Raw genomic sequence first — 24,978 nt, forward strand, 5'->3', positions numbered from 1 at the left:
GTGACTGACCCACTCCGTGGCCCCGTGCTAACCATGTCCCCATGCCAACCCATGTCCCCATGCCAACCCATGTCCCGTGCCAACCCATGTCCATGCCAACCCATGCCCCCTGTATCCCCATGCCCCTGTGCCCCCATGCCAACCCATGCTCACCCACGCCCCTGTGCCCACCCATGCCCCGCATGCCCACCCATGCCTCCCCATGCCCATCTGTACCCCATGCCCTCCCCCTCCACACAATCAAAGACTTACCTGAAGACTTACCTGAACACATCCTTTCCCCGGCTACTCTCCCGTCCAACTGAGACCAGCCTGTCAATCAGGCTGGTCAGTCGGATGGCAAAATGACAAAAAAAAACATCCTTACATCAAAGTTGTAAGGACATCCGGGAAACCCGTACTTCCAGGTTTCCCGCAATTTGACTCCCCTGCCCCCTTCCCGGTTCGGTGTCAAAATCATGCCCCTTGTGTCTCCCAGTGACTGGTTCTTAACTGGCATGGGTGGAGGTCAGCAAGGAAGTCATTTTCTTGCCCTTTGGTCTGCAGGATGTGTGTGCTCCAGGGAGATGAAGTAGGCTAGAAAAATAGGGGTTAGCATGTTGAAAAAAATTGTTTTAGTTTTCAGTTTAAAATGGTAAAAAATAGCTCAAATCCTTTGTAAATAAATAAAATGAAAAATTGAAATAAACTAAAAGTTGTAGCCATGAGTATATCCTTCATTACAGTTTTAACTTTAATTGATTTAAATTAAATCCTTCTGTGTGAAAATCGTAGGTGGAAGTACTGTAACATAATATGTACATATCAGATTACTGCAAATAGCATTCCATTCATTTATGGTTTCTGCATTCTGCTTAGCTGGTTCTCTGATTCTACCACTTAAATTTTCATTTTTTTGCAGAAACAGTTAAACTTGAAATGTGACTCGATGCTGGTTGTTTGGGTGCAATTATAATATAAGACTTTAATCCAACTCTATTCAAGAAAACAAAGAAAGCCCAATATTTATTAAGAGGCACTGTGTGTGAACCTTGGGAGAAATCATCATCAGTGTGAATGAGCCATTTTCAATTTATGCACTCACAATACCACATTTTTCTTTGGTTATAAGCACATTATGAATGCCCATATCCATTCTAGTTGTTCGGAAGTTCCTGGAATCTATCATCAGAGACAGAGTGACTGGGTACTTAGACAAGTATGAGCTAATCAAAGAGAGTTAGCATGGATTTGTGATGGGTAGGTCATGTCTGAGTAATCCAGTTGAATTATCTGAGGAGGTCGCTAACATGGTAGATAGGGGAGTGTCCATGGATGTTGTCTATTTGGACTTCCAGAAGGCATTTGATAAGGTTCTGCACAAAAGATTATTAGCAAAAATGAAAGTGCACGGAATTGGAGGTAACCTTGTGACATGGATTGGTAATTGGTTGAGAGGTAGGAGACAGAGTGGGGATAAAGGGAACATTCTCTGATTGGCAGGCTGTGACAAGTGGTGTTCCCCAGGGATCTGTACAGGGGCCTCAGCTTTTCATATTTATTAATGACTTGGATGAAGGAATAGAGATTTGTATATCCAAGTTTGCAGATGACACTAGGTTATGAGGCACAGTAAGTTGTGTAGTATGGAACAGTAACTTACAAAGGGACATAGACACAATAAGTTAGTGGGCAAAGTTGTGTCGGATGGATTTCATTGTTAGGAACTGTGAGGTCATTCCTTTGGATCCAAGGAAGACAAACCAGAATTTTTTTTAAAGGCGAAAGATTAGGAACTGTGGAAGAGAAAAGGGATTTAGGTGTCCATGTACACAAATAACTAAAAGCTAGTGCACAGGTACAAAAAGTAATCAAAAAGGTTAATGGAATGTTGTCCTTTATCTCAAGGGGCTGGAATACAAAGGGGAGGATGTTGTGCTATTTTTGTACCGAGCCTTGGTCAAACCCCAACTGGAGTACTGCATTCAGTTTTGGGCAGTGCACCGCAGGAAGGATATACTGGTCTTGGAGGCGGTACACTGCAGAAAAGATGGAGAATGGTAACTTACTTGCTAGGGTATCAGCCCTTCTTCGGTTTCTAGATTGCAAAATTGAATGCTTAGTGTGCACACATGCACATTGTCTCATTGAAAGCCTATTTCGTTGTGCTCAGATGAAAAATTGCATATCTGCACACAAAGGCATCACTTCAGTGAGCGAGCAGGCAATCTATGGAATAGGCTCCCTAGGGAGACGGTGGAAGCAGATAGTGTTGATTCATTCAAATACAAATTAGATAGACTTCTATCAGAAAATAATATTTTAGGATACAGTATATGAGTAATTTGAGACATGTCTTGTGTTAAGTATCCCTATGGTTGCCAAAGCTTTCAACCACTAGGGGTTTTCCTCACCTCATGCCTGGGTCTGTTATAGATTAATTGATTGCCATGATTAGTCAACAACTCCATTATTGTTGTATCATATGACGACCAGAATAGTACAAGGCAAACTAGATGAACCTCAGTCTTTTTCGTCTAGCAATTCTGATGTTCCTAAGGCAAATTGGAGCTATTTGTCTCAGATTTTGATCCTAATTTTTTGCTTCAAAGAGATGCGAAATAAACTGACTACAGTAAACTGGGCTGAACTATTAATGGGTAAACCTACTCTTTTGGGTAATTTAAGTGTCATGAACTTTTGACTCTTTGGCTTAACCACAAACAACAGACTTTTGTCTACTGCTCGGAAAGACTGAAAACAGAAAAAGGTACATTGGAACAGCAACAAATCGCAGAAAACAGACATAGAAAAGGAAAGGTCAGGACTTTGAACACTGCAACAAAAAGAAACAATGACAGAGAGGCCTCTTATGGGAGTTGGAAACCAGAACACAAAACCTCAAAATGATATAAAAAGAGAATGAACTATGCTATCGGGAGGAGCGGCAACATGATGAAGATAAGGAAGAATTGTTTCGGTAGACACTCCTGGCCCTCCCCAGAACAAGGGTCTGGTCAATCTGCGTTCTGAACTGTGTTCCCAGTTGCGAATATTGGTTAGAGCTGTTGCTTATTGTTGCTCGTCAATCTTAGTACCAGTTTCTGTGCTTTTTTTCTCCGCTTAAGATTAGAACTAGTAATAGGGTTATTTCACTAAATGTGGGGACAAATTAATAATAATAATCCTACACTACAGACAAACAATGGGAAGTATTTAAAGAAGTGTTTGGTACAATACATAATAAGTGCATACCCCTAAAAGGCAAAAACTCAACTTATGTAATTAAGCAATCATAGTCAACAAATGAGGTAAGAGACAGTATCAAGCTAAAGGAAAGGCTTACACAAATGCAAGGAAAAGTGGAAATCCAGTGGACTGGGAGAGCTATAAAAAGCAACAAAGGGATAGAAAGAAAGTAATAAGAGGTGCAAAAGGAATATGAAAAAAACTTGCAAGTGAAATGAAAATCTAACAGTAAAAGTTTTTATAAATATATTAAGAGAAAAAGATTAGTAATGGGAAATGTGGGACTATTAAAGACAGATACAGGTGAGACTATAACAGACAATAGGGAAATGGCAGACTTGTTAAATGAATACTTTGTATTTGTTTTCACAGTGGAGGAAGAGGTCAAAATATCAGCAGTACAAAGGAATCTAAAAATAAATCAAGGGCTGGAACTTATTGGATTTAACATAAGTTTTAAAAAAGTGGTAATGGAAAAAATAACGGGACTTAAGATAGACAAATCTCCAGGACCTTATGGTTACCACCCAGGGTATTAAAAGAAATAGGTGAGGAAATTACAAATGTGCTAGTCATAATTTTGGTTCACTGCTCTCTAGATTTGGGAATTGTGCCTTTGGATTGAAAAATTGCAAATGTCACTCCATTATCTAAGGAGGGAGGGTTGGAGAAACGAGGAAACTACAGACCCTTAGTTTAATATCAGTTGTGAAGAAGTTACTGGAATCTGTCATCAGGTTTGCTCCATTAGTGTTATTGAAGTATTAGCATGCAAGTAATTCCAAGTGTTAGTGTTTACTTTCAATCTGCTCCTTTTGTTATATTTTTATAATTCACTTTTATTTCACTTCCTGGTAGTTCACGTGGCTCTGTTCCCATTGTTTTATTTTACTTTTTTCTGTCTATATGCCTTAATTTGTTCTTCTTCAACTTCCTTCATCTCATAGCCCATGTAATGTAAAAGTATCTGGAAAGTTGGATATGTCCAAGGTTTATTTAGAGAGCTGCAGGTACATTTTCCTCCAGTGAAAAAAGTCATTGACAGTTTCTCTGCTTTAATCTTGCACTGGTTTTTTTTGCACATATTTCTTGTGGTCTTTCATTAAAGGGGATTCTTAGTGTGGGTGTAATTATAATGAATGATGTGTATTTATTCCTACATAATTTTTAATTTTGTATATACATTTACAGAGCTCCCAAGTAGAATGAATATTCAACAAAGGTCTGTAGCCAAAGGGAATCCCTTATGGTATGTCTATTCCATAGCATTTTTGTTGATCATTGGTTTACAGGCTGATCTTTGGTCATTTTTAATCCTGTCCCTGCTAAGTATTTACAAACGTTTAACAGTTGGTTAGTTATGATGATAGGAAAAAAAATACAATTCACTTTGAACAGAATGTTTAACATATAAACACGCACCATGAAATAGCAGGCTAATCATGGATTGTGTTGCCTCCTGCTTCACAGGAACCAACACAATATCATGCACTATGTGACCCATCTTTCATATTATTGACTTTAGCTAATTCACTGATAAACTTTTAATTTATGATGTAAACACAAAAGATTGTGAAGATGCATTTGATGTGATTTAGTTTGCTTTTTGCCCAACTGATTTATGGTCAGTGGGATAGAAACCATGCCCTCTCTGCTAATGATCAAAGGAGCATGGGATCTTCATCAACCAGAAGGTTCAATAATCATAAAATTCTTTGAAAACCACTGCAAAGACTATTTGAATTTTAGAGACACATATAATAGCTATTGGGTCTCTGTGCAAAAGTAATGCATGGTGGGTATAAAATATGCTACTCGATAGCTTGAGAAAATCCCATTAGACATATTAAGGCAAAAAACGAAACTGGAACAGTCTCTTGATAAATGAATAAGACACACAGCCTAAGTCTCAAAGCTGAATAGTTGTGTTGAAGTAGTAATGTGTCTGAGTCGCTGGAAGCAAACTGTATGTCCATCTGTAATTCCAAACAGAACTAAATGATCCCTAGGCTGATACATTGTTTTGTGGCTGGCTAAAATATGAAAATAGTGGTGCAGTTCCACCATAACAATGACTCTAAGGTGATATTATGAGCATCACTGAGCCAAGACCAAAGCAGCAAGCAAAGTGATTGAAATGCCATGAGCACTGCCAAAATCCTCTGACTCCACAATTGGATATTAATAGATTATAGCATTTATTTTTTTCAGGTCTGTGGCAAAGACTAGAAAGAAAGACTTACATTTCTATAATGATTTATCATGTCTCTGAAAGTTTCAAAGTGCTTCACATACAATTAATTAAAAAAAATATTGGCAAGTAAAATCAAGAAAAGCCCAAAGATGTTTTAATAAGAGCAAAAGAATAACTAAGGAAAGAGCAGGGCCTATTTGAGACTAAAAAGGTAACCTATGTGTGGAGGCGGAAGATGTTGGTATGGTTCTTAATGAATACTTTACATCTGTCTTCACAAAAGAGAGGGACAATGAAGACTTTGTAGTTCAGGAGGAGGAGTGTGAAATATTGGATGGGATAAACATAGTGAGAGAGGAAGTATTAAGGGGATTAGCATCTTTGAAAGTAGATAAATCACCAGGGCAGATGAAATGTATCCCAGGCTGTTAAAAGAAGCAAGGGAGGAAATAACAGAGGCTCTGAGCATCATTTTCCAATCCTCACTGAATACAGGAGTGGTGCTGGAGGATTGTACCATTGTTTAAAAAGGGAGCGAGGGATAGACCGAGTAATTACAGGCCAATCAGTCTAACCTCAGTGGTGGGCAAATTATTGGAATCAATTCTGAGGGACAGGATAAACCGTCACTTAGAAAGGCAGAGTAATCAAGGACAGTCGGCATTGATTTGATAAGGGAAGGTCGTGTCTGACTAACTTGATTGAATTTATTGAGAAGGTAACAAGGAGGGTAGATAAGGGTAGTGCATTTGATGTAGTCTACATGTATTTTATTATGGCTTTTGACAAGGTCCCACATGGCAGACTGGTCAAAAAAGCACTAGCCCATGGGATCCAAGGGAGTGTGGCAAGTTGGATCCAAAATTGGCTCACTGGCAGGAAGCAAACATAATGGTCGGCGGGTGTTTTTGTGACTGGAAGGCTGTTTCCAGTGGGGTTCCGCAGGGCTCAGTACTTGGCCCCTTGCTTTTTGTGATATATATTAATGATTTGGACTTAAATGTAGGGGGCATGATTAAGAAGTTTGTAGATGATACAAAAATTGGCCATGTGGTTGATAGTGAGGAGGAAAACTGTAGACTGCAGGAAGATGTCAATGGACTGGTCAGGTGGGCAGAAAAGTAGTGTTTTAATCCACGTCCATCTTTCTAGCAACTTCATGTTTGACTCTCGACAATCAGGTATACATCCCTGCCACAGCACCAAAATGACCCGAATTAAAGTCACAAACATTGGCACATCCCCTGCCACAAACTCCATTCCCCAGCCACTGATTCCATTCCCCACCCCGGCCACTGTCTCAGGCTGAACCAGATTACTCCCCAATTTCGGCACCCTATTTGGCCCTGAGCTGAGATTCCAACCCCATAATCTCTCCATCACAAAGACTACCTACAATCACCTCCATGCGTCACTCGTCTCTGCTTCTGCCTCAGCTCATCCGGTGCTGAAACCCTCATCCATGCCTTTTTCAACTCCGGACTCAACTATTCCAATGCTCTCCTGACTGGCCTCCGATCCTCCACCCTCCATGAACTCTGCTGCCATATTCGTTCCTGCACCAAACACCGCTTACCGATCACCCCGTCCTTGCTCCCACCCCTGAATCCCTCATATTTAAAATTCTCATCATGCTCAGAGCCTCCGTTATTTCCTCCCTTGCTTCTTTTAACAGCCTGGGATACATTTCATCTGCCCTGGTGATTTATCTACTTTCAAAGATGCTAATCCCCTTAATACTTCCTCTCTCACTATGTTTATCCCATCCAATATTTCATACTCCTCCTCCTGAACTACAAAGTCTGCATCATCCCTCTCTTTTGTGAAGACAGATGTAAAGTATTCATTAAGAACCATACCAACATCTTCCGCCTCCACACATAGGTTACCTTTTTAGTCTCAAATAGGCCCTGCTCTTTCCTTAGTTATTCTTTTGCTCTTATTAAAACATCTTTGGGCTTTTCTTGATTTTACTTGCCAATATTTTTTTTAATTAATTGTATGTGAAGCACTTTGAAACTTTCAGAGACATGATAAATCATTATAGAAATGTAAGTCTTTCTTTCTAGTCTTTGCCACAGACCTGAAAAAAATAAATGCTATAATCTATTAATATCCAATTGCTTAAATCCTTTTGTAGTCTCTCAGCCCTCCCTATCTCTGTAACCTCCTCTGGCCCTACAACACCCCGAAACTCCTTGTTCCTCCAACTCTGGCCTTTTGTGCACCCTTTGCCCCACCATTGGAGGTGGTGCCTTCAGCCAGCTAGACTCCATGCTCTGCAATTCGCTGCCTATTCCCCTCTGCCTTTTCATCTCCCTCTTCTCCTTTAAGACACTGCTTAAAACCTACCTCTTTGACCAAGCGTTTGGTCACTCATCCTAATGTCTCATTGTTTGGCTTTGCACCCATTTATTTCTGATTATACCTCTGTGAATCACCTTGGGATGTTTTTTCTACGCTATGTAACGCAAGTTGTAGTTGTAATGATCTGAAATGAGTGGCAAGGATGACATTGGCTCCTTGAAGGATTGTAAAGATACAGCTGAACTATCCAAAAAGTACTTCTCACAGAAGAAACTGTAACTATTCTTGGTCAGTGAGGAGGAAATAATAGCCAGACAACCTTTCATTGTACTAAGTAACTTTTTAAACTTATCGTTTTCATGTGAACCAATGTTTTAAAATATTTTTTACTGGGAATTTTTGCAAATACGGCATTACTGAGCACACCATAACAAAGGGTAATCTTTACTTGTATTCCATTATTTGTTTTACGAAACAAAAACTGCAATATTGTACTTTATTTTCCACTCTGTAGCTTTTCTTGTAAATAATTTTGAAAAACAAGATGACAAAACTTCAAACGGTTTGAATTTATATTGTGTTAAAAATAACATTGAGCTGTAAGTGCACAAAAGAAAGAAAGAAAATCACACTATTCTGGTGACACAAATATTGCAGATTTTGTTTTCTGTTCTACAAACTTAAGAAAGTTTATTAATTTTGGGCGGGTGGGGGGCGGAGAGGGTGAAGCACTGAACGAGCCACAAACTTTGGGGTAGAAATTGGGCCATGTAGCGCCTGTTTTTTAGGCACCGCGCGGCCTTCTAAGGTCCCAAAATGGTGTCTGGAATGCGTGCGTGTGCTTCTAGCATGACATGTGCCAGATGCCATCTTGGTAAAGGCTTTTGTGCATGCACAGATAATGAACGCCGGTACCATGTAAAGTAAGGAGAAAATGTGTTAGATCAGTGTGCAACGCTGATTTAAAGGGATAGATACCATTTTGGCACTCAACGCTCCAGCCAATGCATTGTCTTAAACACAAGCAGCTGAACATGTCTATGTGTGCCTGGGGGACCCCCCCCACCAGCACTATTTAAAGGGACCATGCAGGATTTACAGGCTAGTTGCTGGATTATTGCTTCTGGCTGCTGATGTATTTGTAACTGTTTTTGGAGCTATTCTGTACTTGGCTACTAGGACTAGGGGACGTAGCCTAAAATTTAAATCCAGGACTTGCAGGAGTGAAGTTAGGCAATGCTTCTACATGCAAAGGGTGGTAAAAGTTTGGAACGATCTTCTGCAAATGTCAGTTGATGCTAGCTCAATTGTTAATTTTAAATCTGAGGTTGATAGCTTTTTGTTAACCAAGGGTATTAAGGGATATGGGGCTAAGGTGGGTATATGGAGTTGGGCCACAGATCAACCATGATCAACCAGAACAGGCTCTAGGGGCTAAATGCCATTGCCACTTGCTGCCTCTTGTTATGTGGCACCTTCTCCTGCAAGAAAGCGGGACGTGTGTCAGTGAGTGTCCGGCAACCCCCTTATGTTAATATTAGTTTAATTTTCAAAAATGAAACCAGTTGGATTTTGAAGCCCTATATTTATCTCACCGATGTTCTGTTGACTATTAGGAAAGGTCAGTGCTAATTATTGCTTACACCTAAGTGTGTGAGAGAGACGGGTAAATTCGGGTCAAACGGAGTGAGAGGGGGTGTGAGAAAGTGAGTTTCTTCAGTTAATGTTATTTCAATTTTAAAGAATGGTTGAATTTTCAAGCCAACTAATTATCCCAGTCTGTTTTACAAAAATCAGTGCTAATGGCTTACACCATCTTCAGCCAGAAATGCTGAGTGGATGATCCATCTTAGCCTCCTCCTGATATCACCACCATCACAGAAGCCAGTCTTCAGCTAATTCGATTCATTCCACGTGATATCAAGAAACGGCTGAGTGCACTGGATACAGCAAAGGCAATGGGCTCCGACAACATCCCGGTTGTAGTGCTGAAGACTTGTGCTCCAGAACTAGCCGCGCCTCTAGCCAAACTGTTCCAGTACAGCTACAATACTGGCATCTACCTGACAATGTGGAAAATTGCCCAGGTATGTCCTGTCCACAAAAAGCAGCACAAATCCAATGCGCCCAATTACCGCCCCATCAGTCTACTCTCAATCACCAGCAAAGTGATAGAAGGTGTCATTGACAGTGCTATCAAGCGGCACTTACTCACCAATAACCTGCTCACCGATGCTCAGTTTGGGTTCCGCCAGGACCACTCGGCTCCAGACCTCATTACAGCCTTGGTCCAAACATGGACAAAAGAGCTGAATTCCAGAGGTGAGGTGAGAGTGACTGCCCTTGACATCAAGGCAGCATTTGACCGAGTGTGGTACCAAGGAGCCCTAGTAAAATTGAAGTCAATGGGAATCAGGGGGAAAACTCTCCAGTGGCTGGAGTCATACCTAGCATAAAGGAAGATGGTAGTGGTTGTTGGAGGCCAATCATCTCAGCCCCAGGACATTGCTTCAGGAGATCCTCAGGGCAGTGTTCTAGGCCCAACCATCTTCAGCTGCTTCATCAATGACCTTCCCTCCATCATAAGGTCAGAAATGGGGATGTTTGCTGATGATTGCACAATGTTTAATTGCATTCGCAACCCCTCAGATAATGAAACAGTCCGGGCCTGTATGCAGCAAGACCTGGACAACATCCAGGCTTAGGCTGATAAGTGGCAAGTAACATTCGTGCCAGACAAGTGCCAGGCAATGACCATCTTTGAGATCATCAAGAGAGATTCCAACCACCTCCCTGTGACATTCAACGGCATTACCATCGCCGAATCCCCCACCATCAACATCCTGGGGGTCACCACTGACCAGAAACTTAACTGGACCAGCCATATAAATACTGTGGCTACAAGAGCAGGTCAGAGGCTGGGTATTTTGCGGTGAGTGTCTCACCTCCTGACTCCCCAAAGTCTTTCCACCATCTACAAGGCACAAGTCAGGAGTGTGATGGAATACCCTCCACCTGGCTGGACGAGTGCAGCTCCAACAACACTCAAGAAGCTTGACAACATCCAGGACAAAGCAGCCCGCTTGATTGGCACCCCATCCACCACCCTAAACATTCACTCCCTTCACCACCGGTGCACCATGGCTGCAGTGTGTACCATCTACAGGATTCTCTGCAGCAACTCGCCAAGGCTTCTTCGACAGCACCTCCCAAACCCATAACCTCTACCACCTAGAAGGACAAGGGCAGCAGGCACAGGGGAACACCACCACCTGCACGTTCCCCTCCAAGTCACACACCATCCCGACTTGGAAATATATCGCCGTTCCTTCATCGTCGCTGGGTCAAAATCCTGGAACTTCCTACCTAACAGCACTGTGGGAGAACCTTCACCACACGAATGGCAGTAGTTCAAGAAGGCAGCTCACCACCACTTTCTCAAGGGCAATTAGTGATGGGCAATAAATGCTGGCCTTGCCAGCAACGCTCACATCCCATGAACGAATAAAAAAAACCTGTGAAATTGATTCTATTTTCTAACACTTATGAGAATGAAAGAGAGAGCAAGCGAGAGAGAGAGAGAGAGAGAGAGAGATAAAGGCAGGCAGGTAGCTTCTTTCCTCATTCTAATTTGATAACTTAAAAAAGGTTGAATTTTGAAAATAAATATAGCTTCTTTGAGGAAAACAGATAGAAAGGATGATTAAGAGGGGAGGGGTGGAGAAAAATTGGATAAGGGTCAGGGAGCCTCTGGCTTCTCACCACCTGCTCCAGGGAGTTTATATGGATGGTTAAGGGTGATGTGAGTGGCAGCGGATCAGACAGAGGGCAGGATACAAAGTTGAACACGTGGTCCAATGGGAAAGAGGTAGGGGTAGTGATGAGAGTGATGGAACGAAAGAGAAGGGATAGTAAGACGGTGGGGATAAGGGATGTAATGGGAGCAAAGTAGTGCGTGAAGCAGGAGTGATTTAGGGAATGGGAAGGGAGCCATTGAGGGCCCCATTTTCCCCAATATTGCCAGATGTAAAATATACCCTGCTGCTTTTAGCAGCTGCTTTTGCTGTCACATCGCACAGCTGACAGGAAAGAAGTAAAAGAGAAACAGAACATAACAGAGAGAGATGCAGAAAAAGTTATGGGGATAGAAACAGAAGAGAAGAAAAGAGACAGAAGGAAAGACAGAGAGAGACACAGTTGCACAAAGGCATCAGAGACAGCTAACAGAGTGGCCATATTCTCTGAGTTGCTGCTTGGGTCTGTTGGCCAGAGGCTGCAGAAGACTGCTGAGCTTAATTCGAAGTGCTAACAAAGACACTGACCTTTTGAACTGAGGTGACCTGGAGTTCAGTCACTGGTCTGAACTGGCCAGAACCGGTTTGAATTCGTTCCGCTTCTTACAGAGACAAAGGAACGGTGATGCTACCTGGGCCCTTGGAACAGAGCCAATCAGGGGATGACATCGGTCACTCCAGCAACTTTGAGCCAACCGGAGAAGACAGCATCGTTCGAAAAGACAGACTTGGGGAATAAAAACTGAAGAGTTGCTGGCTTGGTCCCAGTGTGTGTGTGTCTTTGTTTGTTTGTGAGCAAGAGAGAGAGAGTGTGTGTGTGTGTTTTTGTTGGTGTGTCTTTGTTTGTGAGGGAGACTCTGGAGACTAACCCTTGTGGAAGTGGGAACCTTACGTCAGGGACGTAAAGACTGCGTCGGGGACGTGGAGACGACGTCGGGAGTAAGAGGGAGAATTGCCTGGCCAGCAGCGTCTCTCCTTTCCGGGTAATAGAATATCCTTTCTATTCTGGGACCACTCCGGGAGTGTTGTCAGGAAAACCTAGTGGGTGTGCGTTTAAAGCCTAATACTCGGGGAGTATTACTAGAGAAACCTAGTGGGTGTGCGTTTAAAGCCTAATACTCGGGGAGTATTACTAGAGAAACCTAGTGGGTGTGCGTTTAAAGCCTAATACTCGGGGAGTATTACTAGAGAAACCTAGTGGGTGTGCGTTTAAAGCCTAATACTCGGGGAGTATTACTTGGAGAAACTTAGTGGGTGTGCGTTTAAATCCTAGTTTGAGTATAAACCTGTATAACCTGCTGTAAACTACATGCCTATATCTAACCAGACGTATAAGCGGTATGTACATGATCTAATAACATTAATAAAGCGAATTGAGAATTAAGAGAGAATTGACTCTTCCTCTGTGTACTAAGCCAAAACCGTTAACCGGTGACTTCCGGTCAGCAGGTCAGCCCAGAGCAGCTTGGCATGAAGGAGGCTGCAGATATCTGTGACTACCTGGCGACTGACTCTGAGCTTCCGAATGCACTGCTCCTCAGAGAGGTCCAGGAAGCTGAGCCTCGATCTGTAGACCCTGTTGCGAGGGTAGTGGCTCCTACGATGTCGCTCTCTCTGTTGTTGCCCTCCGTGCTGTTGTGCAGGTGCCTGGGGCGCAGCACTGTGTTGTGGAGCTCCACGTGGAGGAGGTGGACGCCGTGCCTGGCGAGGCTGGTGATGTTGTTTGTCCTCAGATGAGGTGATGAATGCAGCTAAGGGGGGACCCCATCCTGACGGTGAGAGTTTGAGGGGTTCCGCAAAGTGGTAAATGTGTTTGCACAGCAGAGTTTAGGGTGTAAATTAAGAATTTTGAGTGGAAGCACAAAGGTGTTGCAGCCAAAACTTTGTCTGAAGTGACAGAGTGCCCTGCTTCAATAAATGAGGTTTTCTCCCCAACTGTCAAATAATCCTTTGCATCTCCCACTGGCTGCTGACTGAACCACGTCTGCTCCAACAGGGAGTGTTTCCCACAGCATGGGAAACACGCTAAGGATCCTGCAAAATTGCACCCCTGCCAAAATCTCCACTCAATGAGGTCTGTCAAGTACCTCAACTATCTGCCTAACTATGTAAAGCAGCATCCTGCCGGCTTTAATTGCCGGTAGGAGTCCTGCATTTGGGAGCTGCGTGAGCACCCGAATGCGTCACTGGGGAACCCGGAAGTCAGCAGGTTGGAGCCGGGTTCTGAACCCGCTCTGGGATTCCGCCATTTTATGAACCCCCCCCCGCACCCACTCCGCCATCCGAAAATCAGCCCCGTGTAGTCTGTGGAGGTGTAGTGTGCATAATTTCCCAGATTGCATTGGTAGCATTTTGTTAGCTGAATTGACGGAATGCTCCTCTTTATTCTCTAACAGAATCTTTTTTGCTATTTTTCAAAATTATGTGAAGAAAAGCTAGGAGATTTAAAAAGCCTTCTTCAGGCAAAACTTAAAGAGGGATTTATTGAGTGCTTTTTCAAAGGCTGTCTGTGTGTGAAAGAGAAAAAAATAGAGACTTATTTTTGAATAAGTCATTGGGTACTGATTGACACCCTTTTGTAGATTTTGTTTGTTTGAATTGTAAATAGTTTATTATTTATTTTTCTCAACAGAAAAGTCAAATTATGCCTGATTTACTAGTATAATTTATTTCAGTTTATCTGGTTTTGAAAATGATTTGAGTACAAACCAGATAATGAATTTGAGTAGGTTTTCAACTAAACTTTGAAATAGAAGTATTTTTTTTACTTCAGAAAGCACATCATGCTTAGAGAGAGACAGAGAGCAACCACAGCGGTTTCATATACAGAAGAATATGTATGCTAAATGTCAGTAAGCAGTTTACTTACAGAAGGCAGATATTGAATGCTACTTCAAAAGTAACTTAATTGTACACATGTAACACTTGGAAAAGTGATGCAAAATTATTACTGAGACTATTATTTCCTGTTAAGGCCCATAATTATTGGTTTGGTTGTCATTTTTCCATTTGAGTGACAAACTGTAATGGCTGCAGTGCAAAATGAGCAGTAATGAAGTACAAAATATACATCAAACTCAAAAACCATGTTCTGCTGAGTACTAATAGTATAGAAAGACATCACCACTCAAAAGATAATTTCACCCCCAGTATTTAACATAATATAAACTCTTGAAAAACCATGTTCCAAAAGCTTCTCCAATTTTTAGTTCTGAATAAAACTAATGATTGACAGAATCACGCTAACAAAATTATGTTTACATAGCCAGAAAACAGAACCAGAAAGGTATATGTTCAAAATCATAGAGAAATGCACAGCCTGTAAAATCTCGACAATTTAAATGACCTGGAGTAATGTACCTATAAGCTCCTAAACTGCTAGTGGGAGATGGTCTGAAAGGGAACTCATATTATTTCTTGAAATACTTGTATGCATTACTAGTGGAATAGATGTGGTTGTTTTCCATCCACTTGCCAATTTATGATGAGACGTTTACTATTTATATGTAACTGCTGTTTCAGCAACAGCCCACCGATCTATTTTCAAAGCAGTAACAGCTGGAATGAATCGTGATGTAAATTGTTTGCTTGAGTAAATGTATTTTATAGAACATTGCATACCCAAAGGATATTGAAAAGGGTCCAATTTTTGATTGCCATTTTTGAATGCTGGTGATTTCAGGGGCTATTATAGCTGTTTTGGACGTAGAGTAAGTATGAGCCACCTCTGCCATATTGCTCTAAAAGCCAGGCAGCATTTTTGTCACTGCATGACACAATGATATCATGTGCAAGTGACATGAGGGTAGATTTGCCTCTCTGCACCCTATCTCCCAGCTGGCTGCCTAGGTGCAGCGCACTGTAGGTACACTGTGCTTGTCAGAGGAGAGGTCATCTTGAATTTCCTGTCCATTTTTTTGTGGCCTGGGTACACTCCCAGCGGAGAACAGAACCCCGAATTTAGATTATCTGGAGGGGGAGGGAGAAGTACTTTGCCAACAGTGATCCTGGGCTCTCCCTCCATCTTTGCGGTATCACCGAGACCCCTGGCAGATCCTCTGATCAGTAGGTGTCCCGGTGCAACCCAATGTTTGTTTTGTTTGAGTGCTCCGCTCTATTGGGATGTTCAATGGTCAACCCATGAATAAGGTTAGGTGAAAGACGAGGAACACCACTTTTGTCTCCTTACTATTGTAATGCTGGGCCTGCAACTACTCCCAGGTTTCAAGATGTAAATGATACCAAATGATACACTGTATGTTGAGAAATGTAATGCAACTTTACACCTACTATTCTCATCAATCCAGAAGGATTACTGTAATGATATTGATGCAGGAATTCAAACTCCAGAGTTCATAAAGCTGCTTACGTAGTCAATGTAACTGTTACCTTGTTGCACAGAGCTGCTTTGTAGGAAAGCAGACAAATACTGAAACATGGCTGTAAATATTCTAACTAGGTTTCCTGTGATCTGTGATATTTTAATCTCTCAAAGAATATAGATATGGGATCAGTTGTGATGGGTCCCTGCTCCCAACATTGAGGCAAGTTTTCCAACTGCACTGGTCCATTGTCCTGTCTAGTGCAGTGGAATTGAGAGGTTTGCTTGCAACATTAGGAATTGGTAACTTGCACATGTGATCCTGGACCCTCACAAGGACTTTCAAGGTAGACAATTTTCCAGTTAGCTGAGGACTATCCATAGTTGTTTCACAGGAGTGAAAGAATTATAAAGACTAAGAGCAGTTTTCAGATCATAAGAATACTCTTCATACTCTTCTGAACATGATGAAATTATAGATGGCGCTTTACTTTAAAGAGGGAAACCATGTTGCAAGTGCGAGCACAAAACGGCTCTATTTTGCTCCTGGCCAAAGCTTCTGTTTCATCCCCATGTATGGCCACTCCCAGACCTGGGCTTATACTTGGGGCCTGGCCATGAGTTCTGGACTGCTTCCAGTGCTACACCTTCAGTGCTTCCAGCCTCACCTCCTCCTTCAGTGGTCTCAGCCCCATATTACCTCTCCAATGCTTCTTGATATCCAAAGTCCTCCCAGGCCCAAGACCACAATTTGAATATTCCTAGATCTCAGCGCTCCCACACTTCAACCCTCATGATTACTCCCATATCCATTCACCCACCCCCTTCCCCTCCTAGGCTGTAGCCCCTGTCACCCACTCCCTTTGGTGCTTACAACCTTAAAGGCTTACTTTCTGTTGACCACAGCCTGCCCCAGTTCCTCCTGGTCTGACTCTGAGCCCCACCTCTCTCAACTGTCCATATTGTAGCACCTTTCACAACCTCCATCATCACCTCTAACTTGGTACATGTTGTATCCCATTTTCCTTCGTACCCTATACCTTAAAAATAGTAAGAGATTGACATTCAGTACATCAGTAAAACAAGATGCATGAGAGCTACACAGAGACACTGAAGACATACAAAAGAGAGAGGATTCAGAGGGGAGGAGAGACAAGGCAAAATTTTAATATTGCCTGTTCGGTGGAAACTGGGCGGGCGGGCAGTTAAAATCACCGGTGGGACTCACCTGCTGACATCCCACACCGATCCCGCAGACTTCAATTTTAACCTACTCTTCTGATCAAGTGAGAAGGCCATCTGCTGGAAACCTTTAACTATGTGGATCAGGCTCTGATGACGTTATCGGGGCCCGACGGTTATTTTAACCATGGGCCTGATTCGGGAAGCGATTGTGGGTCTCCCACCAAGTCCACCTAGTGGGAAGAGGAATTGGGGCCTAAAAAGGCCCAGTAAAGTAAGTCTTTTTACCTTTTTAAAATTTTCCACATGAGCCAGGAGGATCAGGACTGCCTGCTGGGCCCTACATGGAAAGTTCAGGCCTCCCCTGCCCAGGACTCTGCACCCTGCCAATGCGAGGCCCTCCGGAAGACTCGGCCCCGTGACTTACCTGAGTTCTGTGGAATGTGCCTTCGTTCCCCAGCGGTGGCCTCCTGCTGCCTGACATTATGTTCCTGGCCGCTGGCCGGCTATCACTTCCCGCCTGTTTTGGGCAGGAAACTGACTGGGGGTTTGTACATGAGACCCAAGAGTTAAAATCTCCCAGACATTACGTTGCTCAAGGTCAGGACAGTCTGCCGCCTGCCAGATTCATGCCCCAAGTTAAAATTGGTGCTGTAGAGAAAGAATGAAGCAGAAACACTTAAAGAATCAGTGATTAATGTAAACGCCGTTATGAGAAAAGTTTGCGACAGCCATACAAAGTGAGGGAGATAGAGCGAAGACAAAATCAGAGAGAATGACAGAAAAGGAAAGAGAGCGAGAAAGAAGCAAAGAGTTACAGGAAGAGAGATATAATTGTTATTGTTCATGACACGGGAGATCAGATATATTACAATACATTGGGCCTAATCTTGCTGGAGTGGGGCATCTTACGCCGTACACAGTTAGTTAGACTGAGAAGGAGGGTGAATTAGAGTCAATCAGGTACAGAAAGAGAAATAAAGAAACGGAAAGAAAGATTGGATTAAGAGAGAGAGAAAAAGGAGACAGAAAGGAAAAGTAGAATTTAAAATAATGTTTTTTTAAAATCTCTAAGAAGAATTTACTACATGCAGGAATGAGACTGAACTGTTTAATTTGTTCCCATTCTGGGCCAGAGAGGTTGATTGGCATCGCATTAACAATTATCATCATTAAAAGGGTACTTACGCTCTTAATTACCAACCCTAACTTTCTGTGGTAAGTTTAATGGGCAAGTAATATGCAAATCCAGAAAGTTCTTAAAAATAACGGGGAGGCTAAGGGCGAGATGTTGTTTGTGCGAAGCAAACGGCCGCGTGGTGTGTGAATCAACCAGCAAGTTCTGGAGGTTCGCAACTCATGGCATATCTCTTAATCACCTGAATTTTTTGGCCGTTTTGCGCATTGATAACAACGTATGTCATTAACGCCCCATTATTTTCCCAAGTAAGAGTTGGCCCATTGTGAGTTACACGGTGTAATACTTCTGTCATTGTGAAATAGAATAACCTCTGACTCACCCTGATCAATGCCATAGGAGATCCACTAGTACTTGTGTATTTCTCTACCGCTTTTCTAAGCTGTGGATGAAATTAGTATTTTCTGTGGTTTGCTTGATAATAAAATGCAGAAAATTATTTAAATAACTTAGAAATGGACTCTTCCTAGTTACATTGCGCATTGTTGGCCTTCCAATGAGGAGCCGAAATTTCAAACATCAGTGTCGACTGACATTTGCAGTCAGGCTTCCTTTGAGAAATGAGTTTTGCCTATTTTGCTTTGATGAACCAAGGAGCAGAGGATGCATCACTACTCAGGGAAACCATTTGTGGTTAACCGAGGATTGGCATTAATATTGCCAATTCCGAGTGAATCCTTCATGGCCGTTTTTTTTGGTTTCTGTTTATTTATCACCTGGTGTTCATGGAGTTGCATTATTCTATGGAGAAGATTTTTAAAAATTACAATAATTGGGTCTCATGGTAGATGCAGTGATGTGAGATTTTAGATTTGATCTGATTTCAGATTTTATGTGAGAAATTAGTGCTTTCAATGTTTTTGTGGCTCTGAAGTAGCAATTCAAAGCAGTTGTTTTTCAACTTCATAATTTTAAGTACAAAGTGCAAATATAGATAAATCAGTACAATTTTACCTACAGCAGTCTTGGAACCGTCAGACGTTGATTTAAGTCTTCACTCATTGAGAGTAGTTTTTACTTTGTGCAATAGCGTAAAATGAAGTCAGTGGAGTTAAAAATCGGGAGAGATGTAAAACGGGCTGCCGATTCGCTATCACCCGATTTACACTATCGCACAGTCAAAATTATGCACATTCGAAGTAATCTGATCTCTGTGTATTTTGCAGTATTTGATATGATCGCTGATAACTCACCTACATCAATGAAATCAATGTCCAATGCTTGTTGGTTTGTTTTCCCTTCCCATTTCTGTTTTAAATAATTTTTCAATATCTTTTCTTGGTTTCGTAACCAAGTTTGGTTTAATTTTGAGCGCTTTTTAAACCCCTGTTTTGTGTCTGATTTGTTTCTTCATTCTGTGTGCAGAAACCATGTAGTTCCAAGAACTTGTTGCTGTGATAACGTAGGCTACACTGCTTGCATAAATTTATTACCTGCAGTGCGAAAATAATGTCTCATGGCTGGGTGTAGGAACATTGATAATTATAGTGTTTCTTTACATTTGGAAACAATATGGAACTGAAGGCATACATGGCAGGCAAGAAAACTAGCAAAAATTGGCCAATAGCTTCAAAAAAACTGACAACTCAAAAACAGACCAGGATGTTATATGATTACACTGATAATGCAGTGACACACGAGCTTATCTTAACTTAAGGGGAACAGATAGGGTGGATAGAGAGAAACTATTTCCGCTGGTTGGGGATTCTATGAGGAGGGGGCACAGTCTAAAAATTGGAGCCAGACCTTTCAGGAGCGAGATTAGAAAACATTTCTACACACAAAGGGTGGTAGAAGTTTGGAACTCTCTTCCGCAAACGGCAATTGATATTAGCTCAATTGCTAAATTTAAATCTGAGATAGATAGCTTTTTGGCAACCAAAGGTATTAAGGGATATGGGCCAAAGGCAGGTATATGAAGTTAGATCACAGATCAGCCATGATCTTATCAAATGGCGGAGCAGGCACGAGGGGCTGAATGGCCTACTCCTGTTCCTATGTTCCTATGTCCTATGTTAAGCTGCAGGTATATCCAACATTCCATCACTTCCATAATGGAAGAGTGTGGCAAAAATGGCAGGGATTTTCCCTCATTTTTTGCAGAGAAATTGTGGTTTATTGTGGATATATACTGGTATTGGCCTGCTAACTTTCATTTTTAAATTGCTTTAAAATTGTTTATACAGTTATCACACTGATACGGAGGCATTCTTGTTGCTCTCAGCCAGTTCACACTGGTTCTCTTCTCCCCCCTGTTAGTTTAAGCGGGCAGTATTGTTGCTCCTCTCTCAGTTTACATTGGCATTTTTCTCTTCAGTGCGCATAATCCCAACCACCCACACTCATTTCAGGATGGCACTCTTCTACTCCCTCCCAATTTGTTCCATCCCATCCCAATTCCTGCTGCTCTTTTTTTCTCCTGTTCCCAGCTGTACCGCTTCCTACCATTCCCAGCTTCTACCCCGACGACACTAGCTTTACTGGACATAGGAAGATATATAGGAACAGGGGTAGGCCATTCAACCCCTCGAGCCTGCTCCGCCATTCAATTAGATCAGTTTCTCCCTAACTACTCTATCAAAACCCTTGGTAATTTTGAACACTTCTATTAATCCCCCCTTAGCCTCTCTGCTCTAAGGAGAACAATCCCAGCTTCTCTAGTCTCTCCACATAACTGAATTCCCTTATCCCTGGTACCATTCTAGTGTTATTTCCCATTTCAAAAACCAGTAGAAAGAAAATAAGTTTCCACTTCAGAAACAATGAAAAGAAAATGATATGCATCACAAGGTTATAATTTTGGACGTGATTAAAGATGAAAAGAAAGACAAATTTAATTGAATAACATTTAGAAGTTAATAGCATAAGCAATCTCTGCAGTCAATACGTTTTTATAAAGAAAGAGGTTTGAAGTTTAGATAATACCGATTCTACAAGCAGGCACATTAAACTTTAAAATTGATATCATCTAGTTATATTAGTTATCACTTTGCTGTGTTGAATTAAAAGGCCTCAGTCAAGCTGCCAAAAAAGAGTTAAAGCTGAAATCAGGCCATGAGTTTCAATGTATTAAGAGGTCTAAAATAAGAGGGACCTTAGGGAAGCTATAACAATGCAGCTGCATAATGCAAACATTTGGCTGATAGTTTAATGATTTATACACGGTTATCACGTTCTACAGAGAACCTCACTGTCAATGTATCCTTCTTAAAAATGGGAAAAAATTAATGATTCACTTTAACATCTATTTCCTCTATGTGTATATGATTTGTGTTTAAGCAAAGAATATTGCTGATAATGCAGTCAGGGAAACTGGACTGTTGACATTATTGCAGCTAGCAGTATGAGGGAGCAGAAATAGAAAACTGGTGAAGTACCCTAGGTTAAGAAATATATTTCAGGAAATGTTAATTCACTTTCCTCATGCTGTCATGTTCAATAATTCTTCCCCAAGCAAGTTCCCCAGTGATGTGTTAAACACTCATGATTGAAACAGTACTCAAAATGTCTACAGAGGACAATTAGTACAGTGCATCAACAAATTATTTCATCTTTAGGACCAGAATTCAAATTCAGCCTAAGCTAATGTGACATTGCCTTACCAAGGACTGTTACTGGCTCAGTTTCCCTTTCTATCTTTATCTCTAATGTTTATCTATATGGTTTTTCACTTAGAGCAAACTGGAAAAAAAGTGGTATTTTTGTGTTAAAGTAAAATATGTATTTTTGATTTGTTTGTATCTGATCTTGACTTTTTTCTTCTTCCTTTTTGTGTCCTTCTCTCATGTTTTATATTATATACAGCAACAGTTTAGCAATTCTGTGATGCCACATACCTACAAGCCCTATGCGCCTATTGGTTTAGTTATCCTTTCACTTATGTCATCTCATCTCTACCTCTCTTAGTGCTAGAAAAGTAAAAAAAGGGGAAAGAAAAGTATATTGTAGGGGGTGGTGGTGTGTGTCAGCTTCACCTCTGACTTCTGAGCGATTCGAATCACTCCCACTCCCTTGGTTCTAGACCTTGGACTTATTTGGGGGTTGTGACAAAGTGCAGCAGACAACTGGTTTTGGTGCAAGAAACTTTGATCTTTATTCAAGAGAGAAAATACAACACAACTCTAATACTCTAATAAAATGGGGAACACTTCGATACACACGAGGGAAATTACAGTAGAAAGATACCTCACCCCTCCCAATCCCACTGTACTAGCTAAGTTGGGCTCTAAAGAACCAGGGATAATGCTCACCAAACGAATCCTTGACAGTTGAGCTGGTTCGCGATTTCGGGGTTCGCTGTATGTGTTGGTTGGTGTCTGCCGTACCCCGGACGCGGTAGAGGACTTCAACTGCGTAGCTGGTCAGTCTTCGTGAGTCCGCTGATGCGGTAGGGTGCGTCTTGGATCTATCGGGTGAGTACCCACTTTTCTTCGTAAAGGGATAGGATTTAGAGTCTTTTGAGTAGAAAACTCACGCAGGGGTAAGTCAGGAATAAATTGTAGAGTGGAAACTTTGCGGATCGTCGGTTTTCTCCCGAATTGGTTTTCTTTGGTCGCGGTGGCTCAATATTACCCGGTTGGTTGGTGGTAATATTTGGTTGGTTGTTTCGTAAGGCCCTTGTTGCCGCGAGGTGTCTGATGGTCACTGGGGCTGTTGCTCTGGTTTCTTCTTGTGTGTCGGCCTGCTTCTAGAACTGCTGACCTTCTCCGTTGAACTTCTTTCTGTTGCCCCCTCGCTTTGTTGAACTGTCGCCTTCCGAGCTGTCGAACTACTGGCTGAACTGCCTTCTTGAGAAAATGGGCCTTCGATTATACTAATTGAAGCCTCCTTATCTGCGTGCCAAATCTGACCTGGTTTATTGTAAGATTTTGGCAGGCTCGTTAAGAGTAACTTGTTTATGAAATGTGTGAAGTGGTTTTGGGATGGTTTCATGAGTTGTTGAGCTCTTGCTTGATTGTAGTCATTGTGCTCAGGTTTCAAGTTTCCTGACTGGGCCTGAGATTTCTATGGAGTGGGGTGATTGGATTTGTTTTATGCATGTATTGGATGGGTCATGTAATTTGGGTGGGGACTACTCTTCCGTGGGTCTATTGTCTGAATGTAAATGTCTGATACATCTCTGTTGTCTATGTCAGGGGCACAGATAAGGTCGATAATCAAAATCTTTTCCCAAAGATAGGGGAGTCTATAATGAGGGGGCATAGATTTAAGGTGAGAGGGGAGAGATACAAAAGGGTCCAGAGGGGCAATTTTTTCACTCAAAGGGTGGTGAGTGTCTGGAACGAGCTGCCAGAGGCAGTAGTAGAGGCGGGTACAATTTTGTCTTTTAAAAAGCATTTGGACAGTTACATGGGTAAGATGGGTATCGAGGGATATGGGCCAAGTGCAGGCAATTGGGACTAGCTTAGTGGTATAAACTGGGCGACATGGACATGTTGGGCCGAAGGGCCTGTTTCCATGTTGTAAACTTCTATGATTCTATGATAGGGGCTGAGTGAGGTCACACAGTTCCCCAGACAGTTTGATTAACTCCAATACTCAAACTGTCTATTACAGAGGTTGATCCCAACTCCTGTTGCAGCCTTTTCCTTTACAAGCCCAAACATGCCTTTATTAAAAAAAATACCAAATCTTGGTTTTTGACCTTGAATCACCCTCCGTTAGGCCCAATATTTCATCACCCTGAAATGGTTAGAAAAGAGTCCAAAGTCCTTTTCTTTAGGGTTTTTCTCCGAGTTTTGGGGGATCTGTGAATTTTGAGAATCTTACATATGCAGAGTATATTATAACAAATAGCAAATTGCAAGCATTGGGTTTAAGGCAGTAGTTCAATCTTAGGATTTTGCTGATCTTTCTAAATCACTTGAAATCTGTGTCATGCCAACTGCTCAATTAGATTGTTGCTTGCAGCTGAGGTTGGGCAGTCTCAACACAGGAGGTTTAGACCCACAGAACAAAACTGCTTGTTAGTTAGCACAGTTAATCTGAGCAGAAGTGATGGATTAGGGTTTTTCTTCTGAGGGTGGAGCTAAGTCATCTTGTTGGGCTGAATTGAGGGAACATTATTCTGCAGCTGGCTGTGCTGTACTTGACCTGAAAGTGTTGAATACTGACACTGGGTACCAAAAATGGAGAAGGGTACTAATCCCTTCTGCTGATGTCCTTTGCCTGATGGGCACTAACATTGATTGAAAAAAACATGAAAAAAAGAAGAAATAGTGCAAAATCTTAGTTGCTGCCCAGATTCATCAGATCATAGGAACAGGAGTTGGCCATTAAGCTCCTCAGGTCTGTTCCACCATTCTATTAGATCATGGCTGATGAGTACCTCAGCTCCATTTACCCACCTTTGCTCCATATCTAACAAAAATGTATCGATCTCAATCTTAAAAATTTCAATTGACCTGCATCCACAGTCTTTTGAGGGAGAGAGTTCCAGGTTTCCACTACCTTTTGTGTGAAAAAGTGCTTCCTTGTTAAATTTAAAGTGGCCATCAATTCCTGACTGCATGCTCTTCAGCAGTAGTTACAACTTTTGAAGGCTTTACTTCTGGTTCAGATTTTGATGGGCTGTTCCTTTAAGAAACAAATGTCCAACTGTGTGAGCACATTTGTATTTTGTTGGTTCTTTTCTGTACATGTACAATACCATGTTGTCACTGTTTTGCAGTTCCATGTCTGTGGGCCTTCTTTGTAGACAGCTGGAAGCAAATGAAATAATTTTGCTTTTAAATGGAATATACTTTATTTTTTC

The sequence above is a fragment of the Heptranchias perlo genome, chromosome 11 (assembly GCF_035084215.1).
Source record: "Heptranchias perlo isolate sHepPer1 chromosome 11, sHepPer1.hap1, whole genome shotgun sequence".
NCBI lineage: Eukaryota > Metazoa > Chordata > Chondrichthyes > Hexanchiformes > Hexanchidae > Heptranchias > Heptranchias perlo.